Genomic DNA, 16549 nt, shown 5'->3' on the forward strand with positions numbered 1-16549 from the left:
AAAAGGGAACCAACGTGCCAATAAAACAATAAAAATAACAAATGAAACGTATATGAATATAAAGAACTAACTAACGAGTCCCAGCTATTTACCGAAAGATAAGATAAATTCCCTGTGAGGGGATAAACTTGCAGGATCAAGCCGACAGGTTCCCACTACTGATCATGGTAAGAAGGAACTGAGGATGGGCTAGGGCAGCGCCGCCCTTTATACCATTATGCAGCAACACAAGGCAGCAGAGGGCACATGCACTGCCCGAACGGGCACTACTAAGGGAAAAGTCTCCAACTCTGCTTAACTGAGCATGCACACACCTGAAGTGGAATGTGTGTGAGGTGTGTGTGGGCGTACACACCACTGAAGTGGAGTGCAATCAAAGAACTTCATATTTCCTGTTACAAATTCTTGACTTTTCTGATTTACATAAGAAAAAACAAATACAAAAAATAGTATCTGGATATGTTCAGAAATATACAAAATACAAAGCAAAAAAGCTAGTGATTTTTAAGCAGAATTATAACAAAAATATTTGTTTTTACAATTCTATGAAAAGATTGCTATTAATACTGTAGTGGGGTCAGTTGCCTCTCAAAAGTACCTCTGCAGTGCCCTGATAACAATTTTTCCCTCAAAGAGCTTCTTAAACAAGCTCCACACAGGCTTTTCTTGTCCTTTCAGCACCCCTTCTTGGAGGCCCAAGTTTATTCACATAAATAAAACTCCAAAATAAAACTCAAAGTCCCAAAACACAGTATGTTGGTTTTATCCTGTCATCGAGTAACTCTAGGGTGACCAGATGTCTCGATTTTATAGGGACAGCCCTAATATTTGGGGCTTTGTCTTATATAGGTGCCTATTACCCCCTGCTGCCATCCCTATTTTTCACACTTGCTGTCTGGTCACCCTAAGTCACTCTCAGGCTTTTATTGCCTGTAGTCTCAGTAGGGAAACCCCACATCACTTTGTGGTGGAGTCTGTTCACTCCCAGGAAGCTCCAGCTTAGCCTACACGCAGGCCTTCCTGTCTGGGGCCTTTCCTGCTTTGGCAGGCCACTCCCAGGCCCTACCTGGCTGAAGCCTCTGGTTTCTGTCTTCTGCTTCCAAACCCGCTGATATCAGGGTCTTCCCTGCAGAAGGCTCTCCTTGCAGTTTCCTGAGATTCCCAGCTTCCCTACAGCCACCTGCTGCCTGTTATAGGGAACTACCTGATTCAACTCACCTGTGCCTACCGGCCTTTAAAGGAAAAGCCAACCTGTTACAAATATCATCAGTGAGTCACTTCAAGTAAAATCATCCAGTGATGACTGAAGTACAGCCTTATTTAGTTAGTTAGTTATTTAAATAATCCACACAAAGAATAAATGCTTTAAAAACCCTGATTAAACTCATTCTGAAAAGTTTGATCTTGGCAAACCAGAATGAGTCGAGAACTGAGTTCTGCTTTAGCAGATTTCACCAAAAGCCTTATATTATGCATGCACAGGCAAACAATTATTACAATATTTAAATAGATTTTTTTAAAATGTCATGCGATATGCCCAAAGTATCACTAAACTATTGGTTTTTTGTTAGAGAATTTCAAAAAAGCACATAAAATTAGTATATTTTATTTGCTTACAAATCCATTCAAATAATTTTTGTTTACAAAGTTTGTTCACAGGGTACTTTTGGTATACCAAAATCCAGGCAACAGCATTTTTTAAACAGCTGATTTATAAACAACTCAAACATTGAAATAGTAATACTGTCTGACCATAAACAGTAGTGGGCCTCTAAGGCCTGCTGCAATAGTTTTCAATCAGTTTGTTAGTTGGGCTTTTTAGAATAAGACACGATGAAAATGTCAATGTTAAAAACATTATATGCAATTTTATGTTTAAAATTAATGAACAAAGCTATATTTTAGACCTCTTGGTTTGACTAAAACGGAACTCAAATTTCTGAAATATGAGGAAATTGTTTCCCCATAATACACACCAAATGTTTTTTCAAATCTTAGCATAATCACTATTGTGTAGAGCAACAGATATTTCTATTGAAGCTATTGCTAATAGCTAATTAATCCCCAAAATAAGATTGTATGCAGTGTAGTTGTAGCTGTGTTGATCCCAGGATATTACAGAGACATCGTGGGTGAGATAATACCTTTTACTGGACCAACTTCTGTTGGTGAGAGACACAAGCTAAACAATCTGTTCCACCTTGCATTTTGCTGTGATGCTGGGAGTACCTTTTCCAGACCTGAAGAAGAGCTCTATGTGGCTTGAAAACTTGTCTCTCTCACCAACAGAAGTTGATCCAATAAAAAATTATATTAGCAAACTTCTTGGCAAAGGATGAGCTGTCTGGTATTACTGGCACTAGTAGTGACCTGTATGGCTAAGATCTGTAATGCAACCAACCCAGTAACAAAGTGTGTGCAATATACGCCCTTTTTTATTTCCCCACTTCCCATCTGTTGCAGCTACTCTTCTTTCCATCACCCCCCTCTCACACACACACTTGTTGAATAACAAAAAGACACATAATTCTTGTCTCTTCTACTGCTGCTATCCCTCCTGCTTCTTATGTATTTAGCTTCCAAACTCTCCTTGTTGCTGCGTTTCCTCTCAGCATAGGTCACCTGTGACTATCTCCTTCTTGTTGACATCCCTCTAGGATCTAGTTCTCTGTTAAGTATGAGTACAGAACAAAATGAGCATTCACCAAGTGCTAGTAAAAGGTTAAGATAGATGAGATGCGTTAGAGTCCAGTGAGGATAAATCTGCTTTGCTCATGAATGCATATACAAATATAAGTGAGCGATAAGAGATAGTTTCATTCTTAATGTGTGTATGAGTTCTGAAGAATGGAATTAAAAATAATACAATAAGCATAACTTGCTGAATGCCTTAAAAAGAGAAAGCCACAAAATTCAGTTATCTATATTGTGATCTGTTCTGTAGTAGCTAATACCTGTTCAAAAAAGCTTAAGCCATATTGGTAGTCTAGTTTTAAGTACCCCCCTCTGTATTATGATCATCAACTTCATATCAACAGAGCAATTTGTAAAAAAATCTGAGTCCACAGTAAAAAACAACCTCTTATTTAGACAAAAACTAAATTAAAATGGAGTTAAGTTTGACAATACATATCAGTAATCTAAAATAAAATACTTTACAGCAATTTTAAACCTAGCAAATACAGAGATAAGATTAAACACAAAAGAAAGCAGGGTGGATAAAAATCAATGATTTTTTTCAGTTTTTTAATTTAAATCTGATTTTTTTTTAATTAAGATAAATTGTAGCTCAAAGATATCTCATCATGGAATAGGGATTATAAATTCTAATTCTATAGTATGAGACAATATATTCATGTAATGTTTAAGAAAAGTTTTGTAAATGAGTTCCAACAGTTCATGGATTAGGGACCTCATTTTATGGGGTTCCACAGGCTTCTGTATAGATTATTTAGGTTAATCTTTCTATCTACCCAATGCTCAGTGCTCAGTATAGAAGATACCATCAGAGATGCTTAGTTTTGCAGTTGTCATACTGTGGATTTGTGTCTCCAGAGGTAATATACTTGTTAACAGCAACAGTGTTTTTAAATAAATAAATAAATAAATAGAGGTGAGAAATAACAGACCTCAACTCTATTGTACCTCTGCAAATTTGTGTACAGAGTCAATCCCTTACCTCTCTCTAAAAGTGCAAAGTTTCAAAAAGTTCAATGAACAGAAGATTGTTGGGGGCGGAATAGATCTGGACAAGGAGAAGTCTGGAGATAAATGTGAGAAGGGAGGGACATATGCTTGTTTTGTTAAACTAATATATGTTTGCTGTTGAATCCAGAACACTTAATGTTGTTGTTTTAATTAAATAAAACAATTTAAATGTCTGTCTGGTGATGCTCTCCTCCCAATACAGCATGGCAAGAAAATCGTCAAAATATTAATGATTAACCGGTTGAATTGTAGTTACCTCCCAATGACTTCATAAATATCTGCTTCAATTACCTTTGGTAAATGAAATAACCAAACAATCATTCATTTTCTGATATAGCTGTAAAACTAATCTGAAAAGTTTTCAAAATAAATCACTATTTAAAAATGTATAGTGTGTACCTTCTCAAAATGAAACCTACATCTATTTCTGAGTTGTGAAGAATATACTGTATTAAGGTTATAATAACCAACAAGAATGCATTTTTATGTAGAAAACCATGATTAAATTGAGTCTTCCTGACTAGTGATTTAAATCATGATTTAAAACAATTTGATTTAAAACAAATCCACCCTGAAAGAAAGCCAAACATGATAATACAAGGAAATGCATATTTAAGACACCCACACAAGTTTTACTCTGTAGTTTTGCCATGCAGTAAACATATCATTATGATTAATTATGATCATTATGAGTAATGCCTGTTTGTGTCTGTGATCCCAGATTTTGAAAACATGCTAGATATTTTCATATTTTCCCCTGTCATGCTGTCACTACGAAGAGATAGTGACCTTTTTGAAAAGGCCATCTTAGTTGAGAGAAGCCTTTGGCCTCATTCCCAATTAAAACAATAGGAGATGTGAACCATTTTGAAAGACGGTAATTCTTGAGATTCTCTCTGAAGGAGATAATTTTTCAGCCTCTGCTGAATAAGAAACTTCCAGTTTTGAAAGATAATGTGTAAAAACCACCACTGATTCTAAAATTTTTTAGACTACTACCTACTTCACTGAATCTACTCAAGATTCACTTCTCTACCATTCTTTTGTGTAGACAATGTCTGAGCTGAGATCATGAGGGGACACACAAAAATGTGACAAAGTGCTAAATTTGAATCCAAACTAATTAATGGATTTACTTGAAAATTCTCAGAAAATTTATTCTGTACTTAAAGGGTAAATATTGTCATTTTGGTAAGGCTGCATTTTTCATACATAACAATGTGGGTTAAATCCCTGCTTTAATTGAAAAAACAAACAACTCAACTCAACCTAAACTATGGAGCCTTGAGCTGCCACAATCCCTGGATGGACAAGTTCTGTAGCGTCTATATCATTGAGCAACTCTTGATACAGATGAGGAATACACAATTGTTTGATTAACTGATCGTTAATCTTCTGAGAAATGCTTTCTAATTCAGGTAATCTTTGATCAAGGAGGAATCTTTTTCAGGGCCCGACACAGTGCTCTTTTCATTTCATTTGTGTTACAGCTTGGAAGCAACAACTTTTAGCATTTACTCTTAGATGAGATTCTGTAAGATTCAAAGAAAACTCTGCACAAAAGGGAATGTTCCTCATGCTTGTCTCTTTATTTTCCCATTAACTAATCCATGATCTCATAGATTGGAAAGATTCCTTATAGCAAATTATTGGACTAGATTAAGTCAGATGATAAATCTGCTTCCAAATTATCTACCAGTTTGGAGCATCTTATTACTGAACGTAGCCAAATATGAAGAAATATCTGAAATAGAGCCAAGAGAAGGACATGCAATTTACTAGTAAGCATGGTTGAAGTGGTTCATCCTACAAATAACAAAAGGTAAATTCTGGAATCCCAGACTGTCAAAGGAAAGTGTTAAAAGAAGATATGCTTGCAATGTTATTCAGTTGGGCATGTTAAAATCAGTCATTAAAGTTACTGAGAATTTGCAAAGATCAATTTTCAAACATTAATAGCAAATCTTATATGCAATTGCCAGAAAGCCTAAATCCACATTATGGGCTGATGGTTTGGGAGATTAAGGAGTTTCAAAATGTATTATTTAATATTTGTATTTCTTTGAAAATTTAACAAGTCAGTAGAAATGGGTTGTATGCCATGTTTGAGTTTGGAGTACACACTGATTCTGCAGAAGAATCTATAGGGGACGTTAGTAACCTATTTAACTATGCTATTCGTTTTTTCCATGGGCAGATGTCAAAATTCTGTGTAACATTTCAAGATGAGCAAGAAGACAGCAGATTAACCACTTATTTCCCCAACAGTATTACAAGTATATTTAAACAAGAAAACGTCAAAATAATGTTACATACAGCCCTGGGAAAACTCACTATCCATGACACTCACCAGGCTGCTGTGTTTATGTCCCACTATAGTGGGCCCATCTGTTCTTAAATTTCCCATAATCTGAGTAGGCTGAAGCACTGTCTGATTTCCTTGGCCTGGCTGGCACAGATCCAAAGCACAGGTTCTCTTTCTGTAACCCCTTCATAGAACTGTGCCCTCAGGGGTCAGCTACCGTAGGCCCCAAGAACCAGTGCTGCTGATACCCCAAATTCCTGTGTAGCTGAAGGATATCCTTTCTTGATGCTCCAACCTTAAGGGCACTGTTAGTCTCTAAGGTGCCACAAGTACTCCTGTTCTTTTTTCTGGATTTACAGTTACCTAAGTAGGACGTGATAGTGAAAGCAAACAGACACAGATTTTGCAAAGGTGTCTATGATGACCACTTTTTATTTTAGATCAGTCATGACCCAGTACTAAGTCATGGAATATTAGGCACTGGGTCACTTGCAAATTTAAAATGTCACAATCTCTTAAAATGTCTTTCATTACCCTTTCAAAATAGCATTATAATCATTTAAATGTTGGACATTTTACTTATTTCCAGTAAGACTCGTTTGCAAAGAGTGTCTGATGCATTATGACACATGTATGCTACATGCATACACAATGGAGCCATTATGAATGTAATCACCTAACCTAACAAGACTGCTTTCTGCATACTGTCAGTTTTGTTAATGTTGTGGAGACTCGAGTTGTGAGGCTTAATCAACAAACTTTCGTCCTGAAAAAATGGATCATTTTGTAATAAGAAAAAGAAGTTTGGAAACACAGTCATCAAATCCATCTACATCTGAAAATGAAAAAAGTATGTAATAGGCAACAGAAAATTCTATAATACTTCTGCCATGTCAACCTCCTCTGAACCATCTACTAAGAAGAAAACCAAAGTGTGGATGAGACAGTATAGTGATGCTTTTTTGAAATATGGTTTCATCACTTGTGCTAATGCAAACCAAGATCCAAAGCCCCAGCACGTTATCTGCAGTGAGGTGCTTGCAAATAAGAGTTTAAAACCATCAAAGTTAAAAAGACATTTAGAAACAAAACATAGCGAACTCGTTGTTAAGCCTCTTGAATATTTTCAGAGGAAGCAATGGGAATTAACGTTATCAGCGCAAGTTCTTGGTCGGTCAACTATTTTGAATGATAAGGCACAACTGGCATCATATTTGGGTGCACAAGATATGGCAAAAGAGAAAATGCCCCCTACATTTGTCAAAAAGCTTATTCTTCAAGCATCTCTGAATATGTGTACAATTTTCAATGAGAAGTCTGCCAAAAAATTGAGAACTATTCCTCTCAGTGATAACACAATGTCTCGGCGAATATGTGACATTGCAGAGTATTTGGAAGCTCAGGGATTTTGCTATCCAACTTGACAAGAGTACTGATATTTCAAATTGTGCAACATTGTTAGTTTAAGTGAGGTATGTTTGGCAGGATGACTTTATGGAAGATTTGCTGTAATGTCTGATTTTACCAACAAATACAACAAGAACACAGATATTTGAAGCACTGCATGCCTGCATACTTGGAAAATACAAATTGGACTAGGCTAATTGCAAAGGAATTACAAATGGTGGTGCAGAAAATATGACAGCTAGAAATAGCGGAATTGTGAAAAAAATATCTGAGGCAGCTGGTAATGTTTGGAATCACTGTTTCATTCACCGCGAAGCTTTGGCATCCCAAATATTTACCCAATCTTAAGGCAGTACTTGAGGAAGTAATGAAAATTGTTAATTGCATTAACAGAAGCTCACTGAACAGCAGGCTTTTTGAAGCATTATGCTCAGAAATCAGAGCGGAGCACATTCATTTACTGTTTCACACTGAAGTACAGTGGCTGCCACAGGGCAGAGTGCTTACAAGCATGTACGAACTCAGGAATGAGATTCACATTTTTCTTTTAGAGAAACAGTCTAATTTGGCAAATTTGTTTGACGATGACGGTTAAATAAAGTCATATCTAGCTGACATTTTCTCAGTTTTAAACTAATTGAATTTGAAGTTACAAAGAGGCGGCAATGGATTGTTTAGACACTGCGAACAGATACAAGCATTCCAAAATTCATTAGCACTGTGGCAAGCATGACTGAAAAGTAATTGTCTGAGCTACTACATGTTCTCAACACTGTTACAATGCTCTGAAGAGAATAGCATTAGTGAAGAAAAATGAAATGAAGTGTCATACAGTTACATCTGACTGCTCTAACAATTTAGTCGCTACTTCCCTGCAGAGGGGTTTGAAAATCTGAAGGAAAAGCGTTGGGTGAAAAATCCTTTTGCTTTCAAAAATCCTGAATCAATAATAGAGTTAAACTTGATGCATGAGCAAGAATAAGAGCTGCTGCCACTCACCTATGATAGCACACTCAAAACACGCTACAAGTCATTAAATTTGACATCGTTTTGGATAAGTGTTTTCAAACAATATACCCACTGTTAAGTAAGATTAGTGTTCTGTTACTATACTTTACAACAACCTACATGTGCAAACTGGGATTTTTGACTTTGACATGGTTAAAAACAAAAGGAAGAAACCGACTCAACAGCACATCTGATATGCAGGTAGCACTTTCATCTTGTGATCCAGATTGGAATGAGATCATGAACAAAAGGCAGACCCTCCTGTCACATTAAGTAAGCGAAATTTAACTTGATTGTCTTCTTTTCTGTATTTATGCTGTATTTAAAAATGTTTTACAAGTAATGTCAATGCCTAATTTTAATTATTACTTGAAGTGAAGTGATTAAAGCTAGCACATATTGCCCTTTATTGTGATTTTATGAAAACTCTAGTTAGAAGGTATTGTTTGGGTTGCGGGGTAAGTGTTTTTCTTCCATTGGGTTGCAAGAAAAAAAGTTTGAAAACCGCTGCTTTAGATAGTACAAAAGATATACAGATCTAGACAAAAACAATAAAACCCTACACCCTTTTGTACTATCTAAACTTCAGTTTCCGAACTATTAGAATATTCTTTTGGCTTAGCTCAGAATCCTCTGGGGTGTCCAGAAACCTACTAATGCAGTTCATGGCTTCTCCTCTCAATTATGGAGTCTCTCCCGCTCCACACCATCTCTGTTCTAGATCAGCTTCCTTTGCCCTTGGCTGGTCACAAAACCAGAAACACTCTTCTATGCTACAAAAGCATGCCCCCTTTGTTCCTCTCCCCTGCCTCTTGCTGTGTGAATTCGTGTGTTTTTAAGCTCCACCACTCACACCTAGTTTCTTTGTTCTGCTGCTTGTGAAATTTCACTGCTCCAAACCCTAAGTCCCCTGCAGAGAAGTTGGAGGAAACTGGCCTCCCGTGCAGTTCAGCCATCCTATTGTTCTGTTGTGACCAGGTCAATTCACTGGTTGATAGAGCCCTTAATGACTGTCTCTTTCAAAGTCAGAGACTTGTGGGTGCCACTCCACTGCTCCTTAGCACAAGGAGCATGAGGCAATACACAGAAAAAGTCAGTAATAAAACAGTTCACAAAAATCAAACTGTAATTTGTAAATTGTGCATAAATTGTCACATCTTAGCAGTAGTTTTTTTCAAAAAGAATTACATCATTAAACTAAAACTTGGCATTTATCTAGCATGTTCCACCTATGTACAAACACTGACCCAGACATGGGCGCCAACTTATATGGGCTCCTGGGGCTTTAGCCCCAGGAATATTCACAGTCAGGGGCTCTGCTCCAGCAATATTTGGAGCTAGGTTTCTCCCCTGCTCTGGGCTGCCGAGCCTTTTAAATCCCAGCTGCAGCCGGGAATCAGAGGGCTCTGCTTCCAGAGCCCTCTGATTCCCGGCCGCGGCTGGGATTTAAAAGGCTCTGGGCTCCCCGCCGCAGCGGGCAGCCCAGAGCCATCTGATTCCCGGCCGCAGCTGGGATTTAAAGGGCTCTGGGCTCCCCGCCGCAGCGGGCAGCCCAGAGCCCTCTGATTCCTGGCCGCGGCTGGGATTTAAAGGGCTCTGGGCTCCCCGCCGCAGCAGGCAGCCCAGAGCCCTCTGATTCCCGGACGCAGCTGGGATTTAAAAGGCTCTGGGCTCCCCGCAGTTGCAGGCAGCCCAGAGCCCTCTGACTCCCAGCCACGGCTGGGATTTAAAGGGCTCTGGGCTCCCCGCGGCTGCCAGCAGCCCAGAGCCCTTTGAATCCCAGCCCCTGGCCGCTGATTGCCCCCTCCCCAGACTCCTGCCCCAACTGCCCCCCAGGACCCCCACCCCCTATCCAAGCACCACTGGTCCTTGTCCCCCGATTACCCCCTCCCGAGACCCCTGCCCCTAACTGCCCCTTGGGACCTCAGCCCCTATCTAAGCCTCCCTTCTCCTTGTCCCCAACTGCCCCCTCCTGAGACCCCACCCAACTTCCCCCCAGGACCCTCCTACCTGTCCCCTGATAAACCCCCTGGACTCCCATGCCTATCCAATTGCTGCCTGTCCCCTGACTGCCCCTCCGAACCTCTGCCCCATCCAACCCCCCCTGCTCCTTTTCCCTTGACTGCCCCCCGGAACCCCCTACCTCTTCTCCAACCCCCAAACCGCTTACTGTGCCACTCAGATCAGCGTGTCTGGCTCCGTGCAGCTCCAGACAGTTGCTGCCATGCTCCCCCATGGAGCCCACAGCCCTCTCCCACCCCCAGCACCTGCCTTCCAGATCTGAACACCTCAAAATTCAGGAGTGCTCAAGCTTTTACTTCATTTCTCCCAAATCAGTTTCCCCTGCAAGGTGCCAACTGAAGGTGTTGGAGAACAGAGAGATCGGGTGGCCTCCTAATGCCTGGACAAGAGACAAAGGCCGGAGGAGGGAGTGTCAGTGCCTGTGCGGACTTCTGGGAAGTGCACGGTGTGGAAGGGGATGCTGTGATGCTTTGGAACAACTCCATACAAAGCCAGTCAGGACTCTGGGGGAGCCTCCTCTCTTGGAGCATACTGTCTCCAGGGCAAGAAGCTTACACCTTCCTGGGTCTGACCTTGGAGCATTCAGCATGCCTTTCCACATCATGCACTTTCCACAGCGAGTCTGCCCAGGCTGGTCCTGGGGCAACCAGAGGTCCTTGCACCCCAACTCCGCAGTCAGATGTGACTCTCAGCCAGACAGTAAAACAGAAGGTTTATTAGATGACGGGAACACAGTTTAAACATACAGTTTAAACAGAGCTTGTTGGTACAGAAAACAGAACCCCTCTGTCAGGTCCATCTTGGGGGGTGGGGAGCCCAGAACCAAGTTCTGGGTCTCTCCCCATTTCCCCAGCCAGCTCCAAACTGACACTCCTTCCTCTGGCCTCTGTGTCTCTTCCGGACAGGGAGGCCACCTGATCTCTTTGTCCCCAACACCTTCAGTTGGCATCTTGCAGGGGAAACTGAGGCACCCACACAGTATTCAGAGAAAATATTAAGAACATTCCCACTTCATCACAACAGGTGTAACAAAATATAATACTGTATATTGAAGTAGGCAAGTGCTGCTTCTGACTTTCCACTTTTAATTGACCCTTGTAATCTTGTGGCACTGACGCGTTGTAGCTTCATTTTATATCGATTTACAGGGCGGGAGCAGGGGGGCACCACCATTTTGGGCCCCACCAAAAATTATACAAACCTGCCGCCTATGGACCCAGATTCATTTCAAGTCATAGGAACATAAGAACAGCCATACTGGGTCAGATCAATGGTCCATCTAGCCCATTATACTGTCTTCCAACAGTGGTCAGTGCCAGATGCTTCAGAGGGAATGAACGCAACAGGCAATTTTGAGTCATCCATCCTCTATCATCCACTTTCTGGAATTGGAGGCTTAGGGACACTCAGCGCATGGGGTTGCATCACTTTGACCATCTTGGTTAAGAGCCACTGATGGACTTATCCTTCATGTACTTATCTAATTCTTTTTTGAACTCAGTTATACTTTTGACCGTCATAACATCCCATAGCAATGAGTTCCACAGATTGACTGTGCATTGTGAGAAGAATACATTCTTTTGTGTTAAACCTGCTGGTTGGAGGAGAAGGTTTTTGTATTTTGTGTATTGTATTTTGTAGTTATATGTGTGGAGGCTGGTAGGGGCAGTGTGCTCGGAGAGAAGCTGAGCCCTGATTAGGGGGCGGGGCTTCTCTGCTTAGGGGTCCTATAAAGGTAGCCAGCCAGTCAGGCAGCGGCATAGACAGCTGCAGCGGCACAGGAGCCAGCAATCAGAGCTGTAAACAGGGGAGTTTCAATAGGAGTTTGCAAGGGGAGTTTGTGGGGGAACCTAAGAGACCTAGTCAGAGGAATAGGCAGGCTAGTGAAGGGAGTGGATGGTGTTCTGCCGGTGTTCTGGTGCCCGTTGGGGGTTTGTTTTGCTGTAGGTGGTGGTGTTTGCTTTGGTTTGTGTTTCCTGGACTAACAGGTTTTAGGTGGGAAGGCTATGACCGATACAGAGGCAGCAGTGAAAGACACAATGAGGATGACTGGATGTGGAAGCTGCAGCATGTACATGATCCTGGAGGGGATATCTGAAAAGAGTTTCGTCTGCATGAAGTGCCGCCTGATAGAGCTGATGGAAGAAAAGATCCAAGGATTGGAGATGCAGGTGGAAACTCTGGTTGAGTTTAGAAGAGGGTTCGACCAGATGATGGAGCAGAGACATGAGGAGGCTGAAGGGAAAAGCTCAGACTTGCAGATGGAAGCAGGACCAAAGAATTCTGAGGGGAGACTGCTAGGTGAAGAAAGTGGATGGTGGAAGCACGTTTCTAAGAGAACCAGGCAGAGGAAAAGATGGTTTGCAGAGTTGGAAAATGAAGAAGGGGCACAGCAGGTGGTCGCTGAAGGTGAGAGGGTAAGGAAGAAGAGAAGAGCAGCTAGTCCTATAGGAAGAGGGAAAGAGTCAATGGAGACAACACCACCAAATATGAGCCCCAGGAGGATAAGGGATGGGTTGCAGAGGATTGCAAGGGACAATAGAAATAGAGAGGACTTGCAGCCAGAGGGAACAGGGGATAGACCGGAGAATTGCACCGTCACCAGGAAAAGGCAGGTCTACATGATTGGGGACTCCTTACTGAGAAGAATAGACAGGCCTGTAACTAGAGCTGATCCAGAGAACAGAAGGGTGTGCTGTCTGCTGGGTACTAAGATACGGGATGTGGACCTGAGGCTGAAGAGGATCCTAACGTGAATGGGAAAGAATCCACTGATTGTCCTTCATGTGGGAAGGAATGATACGGCTATATTCTTGTTGGAACGTATCAGGGGAGACTATGCCAGACTGGGGAAGATGCTTAAGAAAATCGAGGCTCAGGTGATCTTCAGTGGGATTCTGCCGGTTCCTAGAGAACGGCAACAAAGGTGTGACAAGATTATGGTGATCAACAGATGGCTTAGGCAGTGGTGCTATAAGGAGGGCTTTGGGATGTATGGCCACTGGGAAGCATTCATGGACAGAGGACTGTTCTCTCAAGATGGACTTCACCTGAGTAAGGAGGGAAATAGACTTCTAGGATGGAGGCTGGCACAACTGATTAAGAGAGCTTTAAACTAGGAATTTGGGGGAGATGGTTGGAAGATGTCCAGGTAATCTCCACGCCAGAATTTAACATTGAGAGGGAAGAAAACAAAGTAAGAAAGGATACAGCTGTAGGAGGAGAATGGACATAAGGAGGAAGGGTAGTGTAGATACCAATCTAATAGGTGATACTGGTGGTAGAATGTCTGGGCCTAATCGGGTAAAGAATGTGAGTGAAGCCAAATGGCAAAAATTAAGATGTCTGTACACTAATGCGAGGAGCCTTGGTAACAAAATGGAGGAACTAGAGCTACTGGTGCAGGAAGTGAAACCGGATATTATAGGGATAACAGAAACATGGTGGAATAGTAGTCATGACTGGAGTACAGGTATTGAAGGGTATGTGCTGCTTAGGAATGACAGAAATAAAGGCAAAGGTGGTGGAGTAGCATTGTATATCAATGATGAGGTAGACCATGAAGAAATAAGAAGGGATGGAATGGATAAGATAGAGTCTGTCCGGGCAAAAATCACATTGGGAAAGAAAGCTACTAGAGCCTCCCCTAAGATAATGCTTGGGGTGTGCTACAGACCACTGGGATCCGATTTGGATATGGCTAGAGACCTTTTTAATGTTTTTAATGAAGTAAACACTAATGAGAATTGTGTGATCATGGGAGACTTTAACTTCCCAGATATAGACTGGAGGACAAGTGCTAGTAATAATAATAGGACTCAGATTTTTCTGGATGCGATAGCTGGTGGATTCCTTCACCAAGTAGTTGCTGAACCAAAAAGAAGGGATGTCATTTTAGATTTGGTTTTGGTGAGTAGTGAGGACCTCCTAGAATAAATGGTTGTAGGAGACAACCTTGGTTCGAGTGATCATGAGCAAATTCAGTTCAAACTAGATGGAAGGATAAACAAAAATAGATCTGGGACTAGGGTTTTTTATTTCAAAAGGGCTAACTTTAAAGAATTAAGGAAATTAGTTAGGGAAGTGGATTGGACTGAAGAACTTGGGGATCTAAAGGTGGAGGAGACCTGGAATTACTTCAAGTCAAAGTTGCAGAAACTATCAGAAGCCTGCATCCCAAGAAAGGGGAAAAAATTCATAGGCAGGAGTTGTAGACCAAGCTGGATGAGCATCTCCGAGAGGTGATTAAGAAAAAGCAGAAAGCCTACAAGGAGTGGAAGATGGGAGTGATCAGCAAGGAAAGCTACCTTATTGAGGTCAGAACATGTAGGGATAAAGTGAGAAAGGCCAAAAGCCATGTAGAGTTGGACCTTGCAAAGGGAATTAAAACCAATAGTAAAAGGTTCTATAGCCATATAAATAAGAAGAAAACAAAGAAAGAAGAAGTGGGACTGCTAAACACTGAGGATGGAGTGGACATTAAGGATAATCTAGGCATGGACCAACATCTAAACAAATACTGTGCCTCAGTCTTTAATGAGGCTAATGAGGAGCTTAGGGATAATGGTAGGATGACAAATGGGAATGAGGATATGGAGGTAGATATTACCTCATCCAAGGTAGATGCCATATTCAAACAGCTTAATGGGATGAAATCGGGGGGCCCAGATAATCTTCATCCAAGAATATTAAAGGAACTGGCACATGAAATTGCAAGTCCATTAGCAAGAATTTTTAATGAATCAGTAAACTCAGGGGTTTAATGAATCAGTAAAGATCATGCCAAACCAACCTGATCTCCTTCTTTGAGAAGGTAACATTTTTTTTTAGACAAAGGAAAGTGGATCTAATTTAATTTACCTTTCTTAAGGGCATTGAAATCACGGCTGCTACTCTGAAACCTGGCATTTGATACAGTTCTACATGGGGAATTATTGGTTTGGAAAAAAAAAGGGAAAAGATGGGATCAAAAAAAAAAAAGATAGGAGGAACTGGTTAGGAGGCTACAGTCATGTCATCTGTGAACTGTCAGGCTGGGCTGGCTGCCCCCAGCCCAGCCCTGGGCTCTCCGTCCCCACCCCACCCCCGACCCGCCCCCCCCACCCCGCCTCCGTCCCAGCCCTGGGGCACGTGTCACTTGCTGGAAGATTCTCGGCATCCTGAAGTTCTTAAACCATGATTTGAGGACTTCAATGGCTCAGATACAGGAGTGAGTGGGTGAGAGTCTGTGGCCTGTGATGTGCAGGAGGTCAGACTAGATGATCATAATGGTTCTTTCTGACCTTAAAGTCTATGAGTCTATAACTAGAAGCTATTTAGAAATTGCTTTGCTTTTCATTAAGACAGAAAGCAAAACTGGTTGCCAGCGAAATGTTAAGGAATGTGCTTTGTAATTTGAGTTCTGTTAATTGCAGAATGATTATTCCTTTATACTCTCATCACAGAAAGCTAGATTAATTTCAAGCCCCAAACACAGTAAATAAGGTTTGTGTGGGATGAGAAATTAGATGTAAATTTTTAACCTGACACCAGGAAAAACAAAGCAATATCTATCCAGAGGATTCTTCTGAACAGGTAGGACAACTTTTCAGTTCAGTCTTTTAAATGTACTTAAAATCAGATTAGCATTGCAAGGAGATTCCCTAGTTCTGAGTGATTAGGTCTATCTCATATTGTGCAATCTGAACTGGTCAGATTAGTTTTTCCAGCTGCTCAGAAGAACAAATTAACAAAAAACACCTTTTAGTAAACAGTACTAATTTGCATGTCCACCTAAATCCACACACTTCACGAATTTTTGGAAGACTAAGGGAAAAGTGACTTAGAAATAACTACAGTATTACTTACGCAATATGAAGAGCAACACTGTCAGCTCTCAAACAATAATAATAGTCTCTATAACCTAAATTGTTGTGTAGCTCCTATATATGGAATAAAAAATTGTTAAATATGAGAAGAGTTTTTTCCTCCTACCTTTAGACTAAATATATTCCCAATCGTAGTCCCAGTATTTATCAACAATGTACTATATTTTAAAATACTCTGTGAGCAATGTTCTTGTCTCTTTACTGATAGATTTGCTAATAGAAAATTAAACAA

The 16549-nt window shown here is 41.0% G+C and overlaps 1 protein-coding gene across 9 annotated transcripts in view; it reads right to left on the bottom strand.

The window, feature by feature from the left end:
• EML1 (EMAP like 1) overlaps positions 1-16549 on the bottom strand; it is a 222688-nt gene that overhangs the window by 79510 nt on the left and 126629 nt on the right. The window contains exon 1 of one of the 9 annotated variants that reach the window (XM_039537396.1): positions 1067-1197. The exons of the other annotated variants lie outside the window; for them this stretch is intronic. The gene's annotated coding sequence lies outside the window, so the exon portion shown is untranslated. Of the gene's footprint in view, positions 1-1066; positions 1198-16549 lie in introns of those variants that run through there. 9 annotated transcript variants of the gene reach the window in all.

Source organism: Mauremys reevesii, linkage group 4 (genome assembly GCF_016161935.1).
Source record: "Mauremys reevesii isolate NIE-2019 linkage group 4, ASM1616193v1, whole genome shotgun sequence".
NCBI lineage: Eukaryota > Metazoa > Chordata > Testudines > Geoemydidae > Mauremys > Mauremys reevesii.